Source organism: Echinops telfairi, unplaced genomic scaffold (genome assembly GCF_000313985.2).
Source record: "Echinops telfairi isolate 266 unplaced genomic scaffold, ASM31398v2 ScPeMD7_1;HRSCAF=3_0, whole genome shotgun sequence".
Lineage (NCBI taxonomy): Eukaryota > Metazoa > Chordata > Mammalia > Afrosoricida > Tenrecidae > Echinops > Echinops telfairi.
This window is the reverse complement of record NW_022103896.1, coordinates 6,773,620-6,786,780: the sequence shown is the minus strand read 5'-3', so window position 1 is coordinate 6,786,780 and position 13,161 is coordinate 6,773,620. Positions and strand designations below refer to the sequence as shown.

The 13,161-nt window shown below is 49.8% G+C and overlaps 1 long non-coding RNA gene across 9 annotated transcripts in view; it reads right to left on the bottom strand.

The window, feature by feature from the left end:
* The window catches only part of LOC123521215, a 28,142-nt gene extending 15,058 nt beyond the window's left edge, over window positions 1-13,084 (bottom strand). For 2 of the 9 annotated variants that reach the window (XR_006679683.1, XR_006679692.1), the window contains exons 1-4: window positions 9,497-12,615; window positions 7,481-7,697; window positions 6,006-6,170; window positions 1,252-1,369 (exon numbers count right to left, since the gene is read on the bottom strand). This is a non-coding gene — a long non-coding RNA (uncharacterized LOC123521215). Of the gene's footprint in view, window positions 1-1,251; window positions 1,370-6,005; window positions 6,171-7,258; window positions 7,295-7,480; window positions 7,698-9,496; window positions 12,618-12,672 lie in introns of those variants that run through there. The other 7 variants (XR_006679684.1, XR_006679687.1, XR_006679691.1 and 4 more) reach the window with 7 other exon arrangements.
* Window positions 13,085-13,161: the final 77 nt, after the last annotated feature.

Below are 13,161 nucleotides of genomic sequence, written 5' to 3'. Positions count from 1 at the left end.
CTCACTCACTCTGTGTCTCACTCACTCACTCACTCAGTCTCACTCTCTGACTCAGTCACTCACTGTCTCCCTCACTCACTGCCTCCCTCTCTCTCTGACTCAGTCACTCACTGACTCACTCTCACTCACTCACTGACTCACTCTCACTCACTGTCTCACTCTCACTCACGGTTTCACTCACTCACTGACTCACTCTCTCATTTTCTGACCCACTGTCTCACTCTCACTCACTCACGGTTTCACTCACTCACTCACTCTCTCACTGCCTAAAAAAAAAAAGAATTAGATTTTTCTTAACCGGGCGTTTCATTTTGAAAGGCAAGACTCTAGGGAGAACGCAAAGAATGGCATTCTGACAAAACAAAGACAGGTCCGGGCCCCGGTTGGCTGGGGGCTGGCTGTTCCCTGAACTACTTCACTCTGAGGTGGCCTTTTAAAGCAAGAACGGTGCCCTTCAATTCAGGAAGGGGAGGTGAAGAAGACACCAAGGGGCAAAACCAAAGGGAAGCCCCAGACTGAGAGGTGGCAGCTGAAGATGGTGGATTGCTTGACGTTAGCACACATTTATGGGTCAAGAAAAACTCTACTCCAGGCACTGAGGGTGCCTACCCTTCGGGGAATTCCCGAGGAGTCATGGGGAGTGCCTTAAGAATGGAGAATAATCCATTCTTGTCCCAATTTTCACAAATGGGCAGGGAGGTTAAAAAATGAGAATCAGTGCCAAGTTCTAGAAGGGAGGTTTTTGTTTGGTGTGTGAGGGCAGGGTAGCTGTGACTTGCTGTGGTTTGCCACCCTGTCTCGGGGCCCCTCTGGTTTCTTCCGAGCTCCTGTCCCACGTGTCGGAGACTCGGATCTCTCCAGGTCCCCACACCCTCTGCCACCAGGCTTACACATCCACATCCAGGGCTCACTCACTCAATTGTGTTGAAAGCTGGGGACTTGAACTGGGGGCCATGTTTACGTAGGATCGCACATCTACTTGTTCAAACGTTTCAACAACTCCCTGTTCACTTCCTTCTGAGCTTCTCAGTGGGGGACAGAGTCCCAGTGGAATCCAGCTTTGGCTTGGTCTCTCTCTGAAAACAATACTTTCAAGAGGAGAAAAAAAAGAAAGCCCACAAGGCAGACGCAGCTGCAGCCCACCCTGGGTACCTGTAGGCTCACAAATTAAGTTTGTCCTGCACTAGGGTGTCGTGTGGTTCAGCAGGTGAAGGTGGAGAACTAGTTCAACCAGGTAGATTCTGCGCTTACCTAGCAAATCTGATGACGAGCGTTATGAAGGAAGCCTCTGGTCCACAGACGTCCAAGGCTTAAAAGAGCCAGTATTTAAAAAGGTGACGAGTGATGACATGCTACTCGCTTATCAGATCTGCGGATGAAAACAGAGAGAAATGTCTTACCAGTGAGTAGCTGGGGTGGAGACACAATTGAGAGGTTCCAGAGGAAGGGGTGTGAGGGCAGAGGGGAAGGTCAGGACGGACCTCCTTCCCAACTCCTGACCACCTTAGACAACAATGCGCCCAGCAAACCTGCAAGCTCCCTGAGCCCAGGCCTAGCCCCTACGTACCTTCTCGCAGCCTGAGGAATGAGACTGCAGGGCACTGCAACTCCCTGAAAGGCCTCTGCAGAGTGGCTGACACAAAGGAACGCCCCCAAGCCCACGCTCAGAACCCTCCATGGGACAGGACGAGCCCTGTGCCACGCAGCACCTCTCAGGGTCAGGCTGCTCGAGGGCTGATGAGTTCATGGCATCAACAATTCATGCATTTCGGTTCACAGCCAGCCTACATTTGTATGTTTTCCTTTTCTCAACAGTTTTAACGTCTGTACCATTGGCTAAATTAATGACACTATCAATGCACAGTGGTTACACATTGACTGGGCTGCTAACTGCCAAGTCACCAGTTCAAAACCACCAGTCAGCTCTGCAGGGAAAGGATGAGGCTTTCTACTCTAGTGAAGATTTGCAGGCTCAGGGCCTCACAGGGGGCAGTTCTACCCTGTCTAACTTATAGGGTGGCAGATTCAATACTGACTGGATGGCAGATTCAATACTGACTGGATGGCAGTGGAAGGGGATGATTGATAATGTTCTCTAACATAAAATGACAATGATACATTTAATTCTAGCCCCAATCTAAGATCAATTCGTTCTTATGACATGGCCCCGCGTGATGAAGAGATCACTGAAATAAGATATGGGTGCTAGAGCAAAGTGTGGTGAAGAAACTAGATGGTGCCTGGACATCAGAAAGAATATAACCTGAGGTCGTAAAGGATTATTTATAATCAGGCATCTGAATGAGGCAACATCTAAGTCCACAAGGAAGCAGCACACTGCCTGTGTGATCAAGGATTATAAAGAATTATAATCCAAATCTAAAGGAGGGAATGGCATCAGAGTGAAAATTGTGAATACTTGGTTTGCAGAAGGCTATGGATGGCAGTGGATGTCCAAAATCAATTTTCAGGGTCCATACATGGTTTAAGCCTCCAGTGAATTCCCTCTGACCATAATTGAGAAATGTGAACAGCCCATTATGAGGCAGAGAGCATTGGGAAGTTCACTATGGCAGATGTAGTTAAGTTAAAACGTACTATCATTTGATCTTCCGTTTGACCCATTTTAAAGCCATTTCATTCAGTTTATCCAGTGCCAGGCAAACAGCTGACTCAAGGAGGAGATGGGTGATGGGCATTTCCAAAGCTCTAGGGTGTGACCAAAGGACTGACACAGGGGCCAAGGACTAGCGAGTGCGGGATGTGGGGCGCTAGGTTCAGCTCGATGGGAGCCGTGTCAGAGAAGGGGAAGAGAGAGGGGAGGAGGGTCAGACAGGACAAGTGCAAGGCCCTGACAATTCCTGCCACGCCTCTCAAGTACACGCTGCGGTTGAGAACCTACAGACAGAAATTCCCATTTCTGGGTAAAAAGCAGACATGAATGCAACCAGGAACGAGAACCGAGGAGCAAGAAGTAAAAGAAACTGGCCCCGCAGAGGAAGACAGGCCTGTGGGCGGGGGATGGGACACGGACAACAGCTCCCGGCTCCTCTGTCATGTTCGATGTGGGGCTCTGACAGGGGGAATAGGCCTGCTCGGGGTTGTATTTCTTGCAGAAGATGTCTTGTCAAATAGCCCAACTCCTCTCATTTGCAGGAAACTGCAAAGTTTCTACCATGGCAGTTGGGCAACATTTGTTTGCTTTCGCCAGGAACAAACGCCGGAATTGAAAGGCAGTTAACTGCTGGGCCCATGGACTTGGAGCAGCATTCAGATCGCCACTGCAGGCTGCTGTGCAGGATTAAAAAGCACCCCTCCCAAAGCCTTTTTCTCTTAACATTTCTTGTTTTCAAACTCACTGTCCAAACCCTCATGTATCAGCGGCGGGCTGGTCCCTGCAGACTTCAATTAAAGACAAATGCATGGCTTATTGTCATTTCCCATGGATTGATCTCCCAGTCACTCACAACTAGCACAGTGAACACCCAAATCACTTGCTAAAATCCTCTACTTAATGTTATACATAAAGAAAAATACTTGGCCAACTCATGTTCCCTTGTATTTGTGATTGTTACACAAGAGAGGAAGAGCCCCTCTACTGTAGCAGCAGACATCAGAGGTCCTCCCAAGAATGAAAACCTTAGTTCATCAAGACTTTACCAGAAAAGTGAGAAGACAAGCAATGGCTTTGGCAGAGTGAAATCAATCATGTGTCTGACAAACACCTCACAACCAAAGTCTTTAAAACGTGACAATGAAAGACCAATCATGAAGTAGGCAGAGGCCTTTCAAGGGCATTTTGTCAGGCAGGCCTGTGAACAGCCACCTCCCACATGCACGGGTGAGGTGTGCGGCAGCGTGCAGATTGGCACAGCTGTTAAGAAAACCAGTGCCTCAACCAGCCACCAAATACAACCATCGCCTCATGCAGGTCTGGGCATGCACTCAAAGGACTTGTGACCAGGGGTGTTCAGAGGCTTGCAACCAAGGGTCACGGCAACACAACTGCCTTGAGCCAGGAGACAGCCCAAATTCCCACCAAAGAGGCGTCGTGGTACATGGTGGGCCACACCCACATCGGACTCAGCCAGCAGGAGAATGAGGCCGTGCTAGAGTATGCGGGAGCTGGAAGACAAGGGACTCAAGAGTATTAAAAGATAAGGCGGATACAGAGAGAACAGAGTTGATTGGGGTAGTGGGGAAGGGGGTGAACAGTGATGGAAATATCTGCCGTATTAAGTGTAAGGGTGCAACATAGTTGCACACGTGTAAAAGCTGTGTGATTCGCACCAAACACCCCCGCTTTCCAGATGGCGGGTCTGGCTTGGGTGAGGAATGGGGGAAGATGCTGACTGGATGTTATGGTTCAGCTCAGAGTGACTGTGACCAGATCCACTGTGGGCGCAACACTGCTGGGTATAAAACGAGCCTGCTCGAACGGGAAGGGAGCAGTCACCTTGATCCAGGGCACAGCTGTGACCCCAGGAGCGACAGGACCACAGCACACGAGGCAGAGCAGTGGGCTTCCCGGCCCACAGAGCAAGTCAAGGCGAGTGCTTCCGGGCAGGAGGTTGGGCTTGTGGAGGGGTTGCTGCTAGACACTGAAATGGGAGGGCTGAGTTTGCCGACCCACAGAACTGAACTCGAGCGCTTCGGTGTGATGCTTTTGGTGGACGCCCTGTGTGTATGTACTGGCACTCCTAAAAGAGCTGTGCAACACTGCCTGGGAGGACAGAGGCCAGGCCAAGAGGCCGAGGGCTGGAGAGGAGAAACTGTCCTGACTGGTCGACTGTGTCCTGAGCACTTCTCTGTGACCTGTAACCCGGCAGCCTCCCTAAGAGACCCCCTGGAGGTGTGCATGACCTGAGAGTTTTGTGCGGCCACTGTAGTGAACCCCAACCGTGGCAGCTGAAGGGCACGGAGTGCTGTGGGAAGGACAGCTGGTGCTGATGGTGACTGTCCTCTCTGTTAAGTTAGAGGTCAGAGGGCACCACGGTGCCATTTTCTTTTTCCCAGTGACTACTGCCTGCAGAGGGGTTACGAGTTGGGCTGCCAACTGCAAGGTCAGCAGTTTGAAACCACCAGTTGCTCCGTGGGTGAAAGTGAGCTCACTGACTCAGAAACACACAGGGGCAATTCTACTCTGTCCCTCAGGCTTGCTGGCAATAGGAACTGACTCAATGGCAGTGAGTCTGGGGTTTTTGCAAATTGCCTCATGAACACCCAACCACCTTCTTTGCCATGAGACCAGGAGAAGTGGGTAATCACTGCCTCCCCTGATTGAACATATTTTGATCAAGCATAGAAGGATCCTGACCAAGGGGGAAAAGTGTAGTTCTAGAGCCGCCCACGTTGGAGGAATCCCTGAAATTCTTGCCCTGAGATAACCTTCCAACCCCAAACAAAAAGAGTCTTCTTCCAACCCCACAGCAGTTTAGCTCAGCTAGGAGACAAGGCCTGCTGTGAGCACCGTGTGTGCAAGAACGGTTGACGTGGGGCTGAACATGGGCACGGGGGCTGCATACTCCCGGGGTGGGAGGGTGGCTCCACAATGTGCAAAACCAGCCCCAATGTTGAGAAGGTAAGCCACATCCCACCAGGGTAGCCATGGAGACTGGTGGACACACGTACACCCTGCTGTGGATCTTCTCGACACCAGCAGCAAACTGAACATTCAGAAATCAGAGTGACAAGGAAGAGACTGGCTGTGACCTGCTCGAAGGAGAAGCAGCCTCTCTACAAGGTTGGGAGACGGCAACATTCCCTGTCTTTGGAGCTCCTGGGCTTTCCTGATGTCCATATTTACCAGGATTCCACAGTTGTCCGTGGTTCCCAACTCCCTGACACAGATTACTGAGACCCGCCCACATCCCTCACTGCAAGGATACAGGGGAAAAAGAAGTCTTGAAACTAGGATCAGTCACTTGTGAAACTCAACCTGCAAGTGCCTTTCAGGAAGACATATACATTTAGATTTCTTAAAAGGAAAAATAAGGAAAACCTACCCTTTACATCCAGGACGTCAAGCAAAGACTAAGGAAGGTGGCTGAGAGCCCTGGTGCTGGCACTGGACACAGGGGGCTTCGCTTTCTGCAGCAGGTCAGGGCTTGCAGGAGCAGTCACCGGATGCTGGTTGGCCCTCTCCAACTCTCCCAGGAACAGCACTGGCCCTGGGAACGCAATGTTCAGAAGTCAGGGGGACAGTCTGAGGTCTCAGTGTCAATGCATCTGGCAGGAACCGCCTCTGTTCCCCAGGGAGTGGGGAGCCAGAGGCAGCCCTCAGCGGGGCTGAGCCTTCCCAGCTTAAAGACAGAGTGACTAACGAGGACTGTCAAGTAGGCTGTGCACTATCCATGCGTGTGCTTCTTAACGACAGAGATGCACAACCAGCATGTTTGCTTCAGTAAGCAGCCCCATGGAATGAAGTTTACGAAGTGTGAGTACCCACTGAGTGCTGGCTCCAGCACTTCCCGTCACCACAGCTGTGTAAAGTGTGTTCTCAGTCCCTCGTGAGGGGGTGGGATAGACAGAGTGGCTGGGAAAAGGTCAATTCTGAGCCTGTTCAATCTTCAAGAGGACAGATGGACTCCTCTTTCTCCCGAGGGCCAGCTGGTGGGTTTGAACCATGGACCTCGCAGTTAGCAGTCAACACTAACCAACAGCCACCACCAGTGTTCCTTATAATACACACTGGCCCTTCAAAAATTTATCATCTAGGAAAAGACAAAGATTATCTTGAGTTAATGCTAGTATTGAAATTGTCACACTTTCTAATGCCCGAATCAGGAATTTCAGCAGGATATACACTGGTGTTTGTGTGGACCTGAAAATGAACACCAGGCGGTATGGGACACCTGGATACAATGTGGGGGAAAGACTAGTGCACTTGAGTGTTCTTCACCTGACTTGGCACGTGGAGTCCCTCCCCCACCTGCAGGGTGAGCGTCTCTCCTCCCTTCACAGAAGGCACAGCAGGTAAAGCACCAGGCAGCAAACCCAAAGCAGGTGCAGTGGTTCAAACCCACCAACCACTCCACAGGCAGAAGCTGTGGCGGTCTGCTTCCGTACCCTCCACCCCCACCCCCACCCAGGCAGTACTCTGTCCCAGAGAGTCCTCATGGGTTGGCATGAACTTGAGGGTACCAGGTTTTCTGGGGAAGTGTGATCACTCAAATGGACCGTCAGTGTGGAAAATACTTTCTTCATATTGATCTAAGGTGTTCCCAGCAAGCACCTCAAGCCCTAAGCAAAGACGCACCGTTAGGGTCCCTGCATGTCGAGGCGGGCTGATGTCCTGGAGGGAGACGATGAGTGATTTAGCATGCTGTACACTGAGGCACATACTCATCCTGCCACCTCACCTCCTCCAACCCCCTCAACAGCCTCTCTATCCGACACCGCCCCCAGGCCTTACCCGGTCACGAAGTTCTTAAATGCCACCCCTGACACTGAGATTTGCACAGGCGTCCCATGAACCCACCCTGGGAAAGAGAGAAGGATCTCCACGGCTTGTCTTCATCAGGGGGACATCAGAGGCACCACAGCCAGTGGATCCTGCACCAAAGGTCCTTTCAGGGTGTACAGTTGGCGGTCAACTACTGACCAGTGTCCAAAGAGAGCAGAGAGGACCGCAGGCGAGCCACAGCTCTTCAGAGGTATTCACCTTTGAGCAGCATGCGCCCTGTGAGAGCCGGAGCCTGTGGAAAGCAGAAGCCACCGGGGAGGTCAGGGCTGGAAACTGAGGCAGTCTGAGCTCTCAGAGGCCTGGCTGCCTTCATGGACTGGTCCCCACAGACACAAAATGAATGTCACTTCAGGAAAAGCACCTGACAGGACACTGTGCATGCTTAGTCCAACACTTGGCATTCAAGATCACTTTTGACACAGCCCAGCCTCGTGCAAGGGACAAAAATAGCACGCTATTCTATGAGTAGCCTGGTGGCGTAGCGGGTTAGGAATTGGGCTGCTAACCACAAGGCCAGCAGTCTGAAACCACCAGCCGCTCCAACCAAACGACAAGGCTGTACTACTCCTGTAAAGACAGACTCACAGTCTTGGAAACGCAGGGGGATTGTGCTCTGTCCTGTAGGGTCACCGAGTCGGCATGAACTACATGGCAGTATACATACACACGCACACATACTTGTATGTATCTATAGAGTGGTACTCCATCATACATCTGTTAGGGTTGGGTTAAAAGCTCTACATTAAAGTTAACATAAATTGCATCACATGCTCAACAATCACTGCATTTCAGGGATGCAGCTTAATAAATTACTCAAGTACACAGTTTTTTCCAAATATAAACGGCTTAGGACTGCCATATAATCCGTACAAATGAAATTATGTTTTCTTTTTTTAAAAAAGCTTCTGTTTATAAGTCAAATGGAAAAGAACATACTTTAAAGTAGTGGTCCTCCAGGAACAGACTCAAAAATTCTTATCCATACAATCTATCAAACCACCACCACTATCAAACACTCAACTCTAGAATCAATTAGAAGGCTTCAGTCACAGTAAAGAAGATCCATCTCGTGCTCAATTGAGAGCAAATACTTCTCCTAAACCAAACTCACTGCCACCGAGTTGATGCCGACACAGCAACTCAATAGGGCAGGGTAGGACTGCCCTGTGCGTTTCCTAGACTCTAACACTATAGGATTAGAGTATCTTGTCTTTCTCACACAGAGCGGCTGGTGATTTAGAATTGCTGAGCTTACAGTGAGCAGCCCAAATACCCCACAAATAAAATCTATTTTTAAAAGAGTGTCCACCTACGAAATTGATTTCAATACATCCAGCAAAGTTAATTTAGAGTAAGTGCTAATTGAATACTGGGGTGCTGGTGGCTCAGTGGTTAAGGACAGGTTTGAACCCTGGCTGTCAGTCAACTCTGCAGGAGGAATGCCAAGGCAGTCTGCAGCCTGAACCCCACGGAAGCAGTTCTTGGTCCAGTAGGAGAGCTATATGTTAAATATTAAATAAAACCCAGATACTAGGTAGAATACTAAATTACATATGCCACGCTTAATTGTCCCCACAGGAATCTGAGAATGTTCTTAAGTGTCTTAAAGTGCGCTTATTATCCCCCTACCCCCTACCCGTTTGTGAAAACTAAAATAATCTTTCTACGTAGAAAAACTTATTGATACTACAGCTAAAAGGAACCAACAAGGCACACTACTAGTTGAGACTGGACCCTGGAAAATATACACATGTAACTTCACACCCCAAAACAAACCGACATGGGCTCAGAAACCCAGAGGACAGACTAGAATACTGCTCCTTAGGGCTTCTGAGGCTGTACATTTTTAAAGAAAAGCTGAGAGCCTATCTTGCTCCGAGTGGCTGGAAGACCTGAGCTGGGCCGGAAGGTTTGAACCACCAACCCTGTGGCTAGCAGCCCTCGGCTTAACCCACAGCAACACCAGGGCTCTTTGAACACGTGATAGTGAAAGAAATCGTCTAGGGATAAAGAGGCAATTGGCAGACTTACCAAAAGGCGAAACTGAATCAGCTTTTCTTGTATTTTAAAATCTTCCATTCAAATTTCTGCCGATTAAGGGTATGAAACTACTGAAATTCCACCAGTGAGTTTACAGGTACGCTTTAGGCTTCAGAAATCCTCCTTGCAAAGTCCTAGTTCACACAGGCGTGCTGTGCTACTGAGTTCGTTTTGTGGGAGAGGAAACTGGAGACAGGAGCACTGCATGGCATTCTGAAAGTGACACTGGGCTGAATTATGAGCACAAGGACATAAATCAGCCCTAAGTTCTAATTAAAATGTCTAATCATTACCTCTATTCACTCCTACCTCGGCACAAATAAAAACACCTAGCACTACACTTACTTTTGCATGCATTAAAAAAGTAATCAAGGGCTCTCGTTAATCATAAATCTGATGTACTATTTTAAAAACTTCACTGTGCACTGAAATTAGCAATCCGGAGGTGGTTTACTGAAATTTGGGGGGGGGGGAGATGGACGGACAAAAAACATTCTTTTAATAGCATATCTTCATTTTTAACTCACTTGTTTAATGTAGGCGGCAGGAGCTGGTACTGAGAACTCAGGATGGCACTGGCGAGCCCCCCACCCCCATCTTTGTAACAGTCGGGTGGGGGAGGTCACTCAGAACACCACACCACAGTGTGTCCAGTCTCCCCAGAGCACCAGTCCAAACTCCCTGCTTTCTGTCTAAAGCACAGGAACAAAACAAAAAAAAAGACTAAGTGCTCTGGAGGGCTTTCAAAAAGTTGGTGGAAAATTCCACCCTCATTCCATTGTCTGGTCAACTGTTTGAAGGCCCTGGCCTAAGCTGCTGCTCTGGTCCTCCACATTCCTGCTCTAAACTCAGGGTGGGGGTGGGGGCCTGCTCTCCCCTGCACCAGGCAGGAGAGCACAAAGCAAACTGGATGGGATCCATTATCCTCAAGACCGTTTGTCAGCACTTCCTCCCTCCTCCCAGCGGTAAGTTCATTTTGCTCTGGTGATGTTTAAAACAGGAACGGGAATAGTTGAGCAGGATTTCACCAACGCAAAACGATTTCAGAACCCAAATCCCCATGTACTTCTTTGAGATGATTCCAAACCAACCTGATTCCATTAACAAAGAGAGAGAAGGTTGGGAAGGGGGCCCTTTGCAAGTTTAAAGAATTTGTAGCCATTCTTTGATCAAAATAGCATTTTCTTCACCAGTGACCCAAATAAAATGACAGCTGTGGAAAAAGCAGGCCTTTAATTCTGACGACAATTTGCGCCTAGAGAACAAGTCTGGGAGCACTGGCTGGTGTTGCCCTCAGACTTCACACCAGCACTCGGCGTGATTGTGTGTGTGTGTGTGTGTGTGTGTGTGTGTGTGTGTGTGTGAATGCTGAGGACCCCTCTAAGAAGGGGCCAGGCAAGTTTGAAACCAAGAGAGTGCATTACCTGGAGGGGGTGGGGGTGACGTTTCTAGACTAACTTGACTCAGAATTTTCCTTCACAATGAAAACTGTTATGAATGAGGCCTCAGTGTGTCCCCTCAAACGGTGCAGGGCACATCAGGACAACTTTTCCACTCAGTTAAAAATTAGTAGGTAGCACTATGTGGTTCACTCCTGAGTTTAAGAAGCCCCATAAATATTAACTTTGCCCCCAGGCAGTTTTAGGAAAGGGAAAATTGAAGGAAAACACACGGGTAAATGTTCCACTATGCAAAAAATCTGTCTTTAAGTTGCTGCACTCCAACCGATTTTCCATAAAGCAAATTACATTTGAGCAGTACCAGATACAATCCCCAAACCTCTGTCATCCGGTGGATTCCAGCTCATGGCAAACGAGCTGATAGGACAGAATGCAGCCAAACTGCCCCAAAGGGATGTCCACGCCGCCTTACTCTCCAGGGACGTGGCTGGTAGGTGTGATGGGCCTCTTCTGGTGTGCATTTGAGAGCTTTAACCACTGCACTACCAGGGCCCCTAAGTTCCACATAAGGGGGGTGGGGGGGGCGCATCGATCGTTTAAAGGCACCTTGTAGTGGATCCTTTTTTGCAAAATGTAGAATTCTAATGTAACACAACTAGCCACTGCTTAATTTATTTGTTTTGTAATCTTCCACTTGTAAGTATCAAATTTCTTACATAGAATGCAGCTGCTTTCAGAAGCCAAAGGCACTGGGCTCCCAGGCCTGCCCTTCTCCGTCCCTCCTTCCCTTCACCAAGCTCTAAAAATGTCACCAGGACACTCAGCTGTCCCTGTGATGCACCAGCAAGGCTAGAAAAGTTCGGGGGGAAAAAAACAAACCCTGATTCTTTCCCTTAAAATGCAAACTGGACATGTAGGAAATCTCCCCCACCCCACCAACTAAAAAAAATCCAAAAGTAACGGCCAAAAAAAAAAAGGTTCAATAAAAAAGGATTTCTAAACACAAAAGCTGGCCCACACCCGCCTCAAATCAGTTTCACCTCTGTCCATACCAGCGGGAGGAAGCAGTTCCAGAACTGTTTATGAACACATGACCTCCACAATGCCACCAAGGTCAACAAGACTTCAGCAGGGGGATGTGCAGGCTAAGGGCTGGTTTGCCCAAGTCTACGGTTCCCTTAAAGGGATAGGGAAGGAAGAAAAGACAGAGAACCCCTACAAATGGCTTTGTATACTGTCTGTAGGTGGCAACATCCCAGAACCATGTGATGGGATTATACACACATATGTAAACCGTAGCCAAAGGGAGAAAAAATATGGGGGGGGGGAGGATTTCACAGCACAGAAATCACTGCCCACTCTGAATTCATTAACAAGCAAGCCCCAAAACAGAGGACTCTTCCCTGGCATCTGGTAGTGAAAACCTTGGGCACCATGGTTGCTGGCCGCCAGGGCTCAATTTCAAAGTGGTGTTCTGGGGAGAGAACTTTTTGAAAAGGGCAAGCCACCCAAGATCCATAATCAACAGCACAGGCAAGGAAGGGCCTCTTCAGACCTGCTCAGGTGAGCCTGCAAATTAATGCCCATTGGTTACCCTCACCCTTACCCAAGAATCCGTGTGGTTATTTCCTGGGCTCTGGTCACTGTGACCAACCACAACCAGGAAGTGTGCCTAGATGGGATTTAAATTTTAAAACGCGGTCCATACTCCGGTGACCCCTCCCATCCTCCACCCGCCCATCCCCCCGCACCCCGCCAAGTCCTTACCAACGTGAAACTCCTGTTATTTGAAATTTCCAAACTTTCCCACGTGAACAAGGGCCATCCATGCTAGCGCTGCTGGTGGCCACGGAATGGCGTCCTCGCGGGGAACAGGGTCACTCGGGCCCGCGCCCCCCCCCACGCCCGCAGAGTGGGAAGCCATGGGGCAGCCACGGCCACGGGGCGAAGGGCGCAACGAAGCCGCCCCGACCGTGCGCGACGAATCGCGGCAGCTCTCTCGATGGCTCCGGGGGCGAGTTCGGCCTGGGGAGCTGCACAGGATCGGGGTCGTCCCTGAACCCCGGCAGTTGTGATTCAACGGCCCTTGGACGGCTCCAAGCCGACTGGGTGGGGGTGGGGGGAGGGCAGCGCAGAAGCACAGCCAGAGAGGGGTCCTCCGCCCGGGCGCTCGATGTGGCCACGCAGCCTCGCGCTTGGGGCTTTTGAGTTGGGGGCTGGTCCAGTCCTTGGCGCACAGACCCCTGGGGCGGGGGG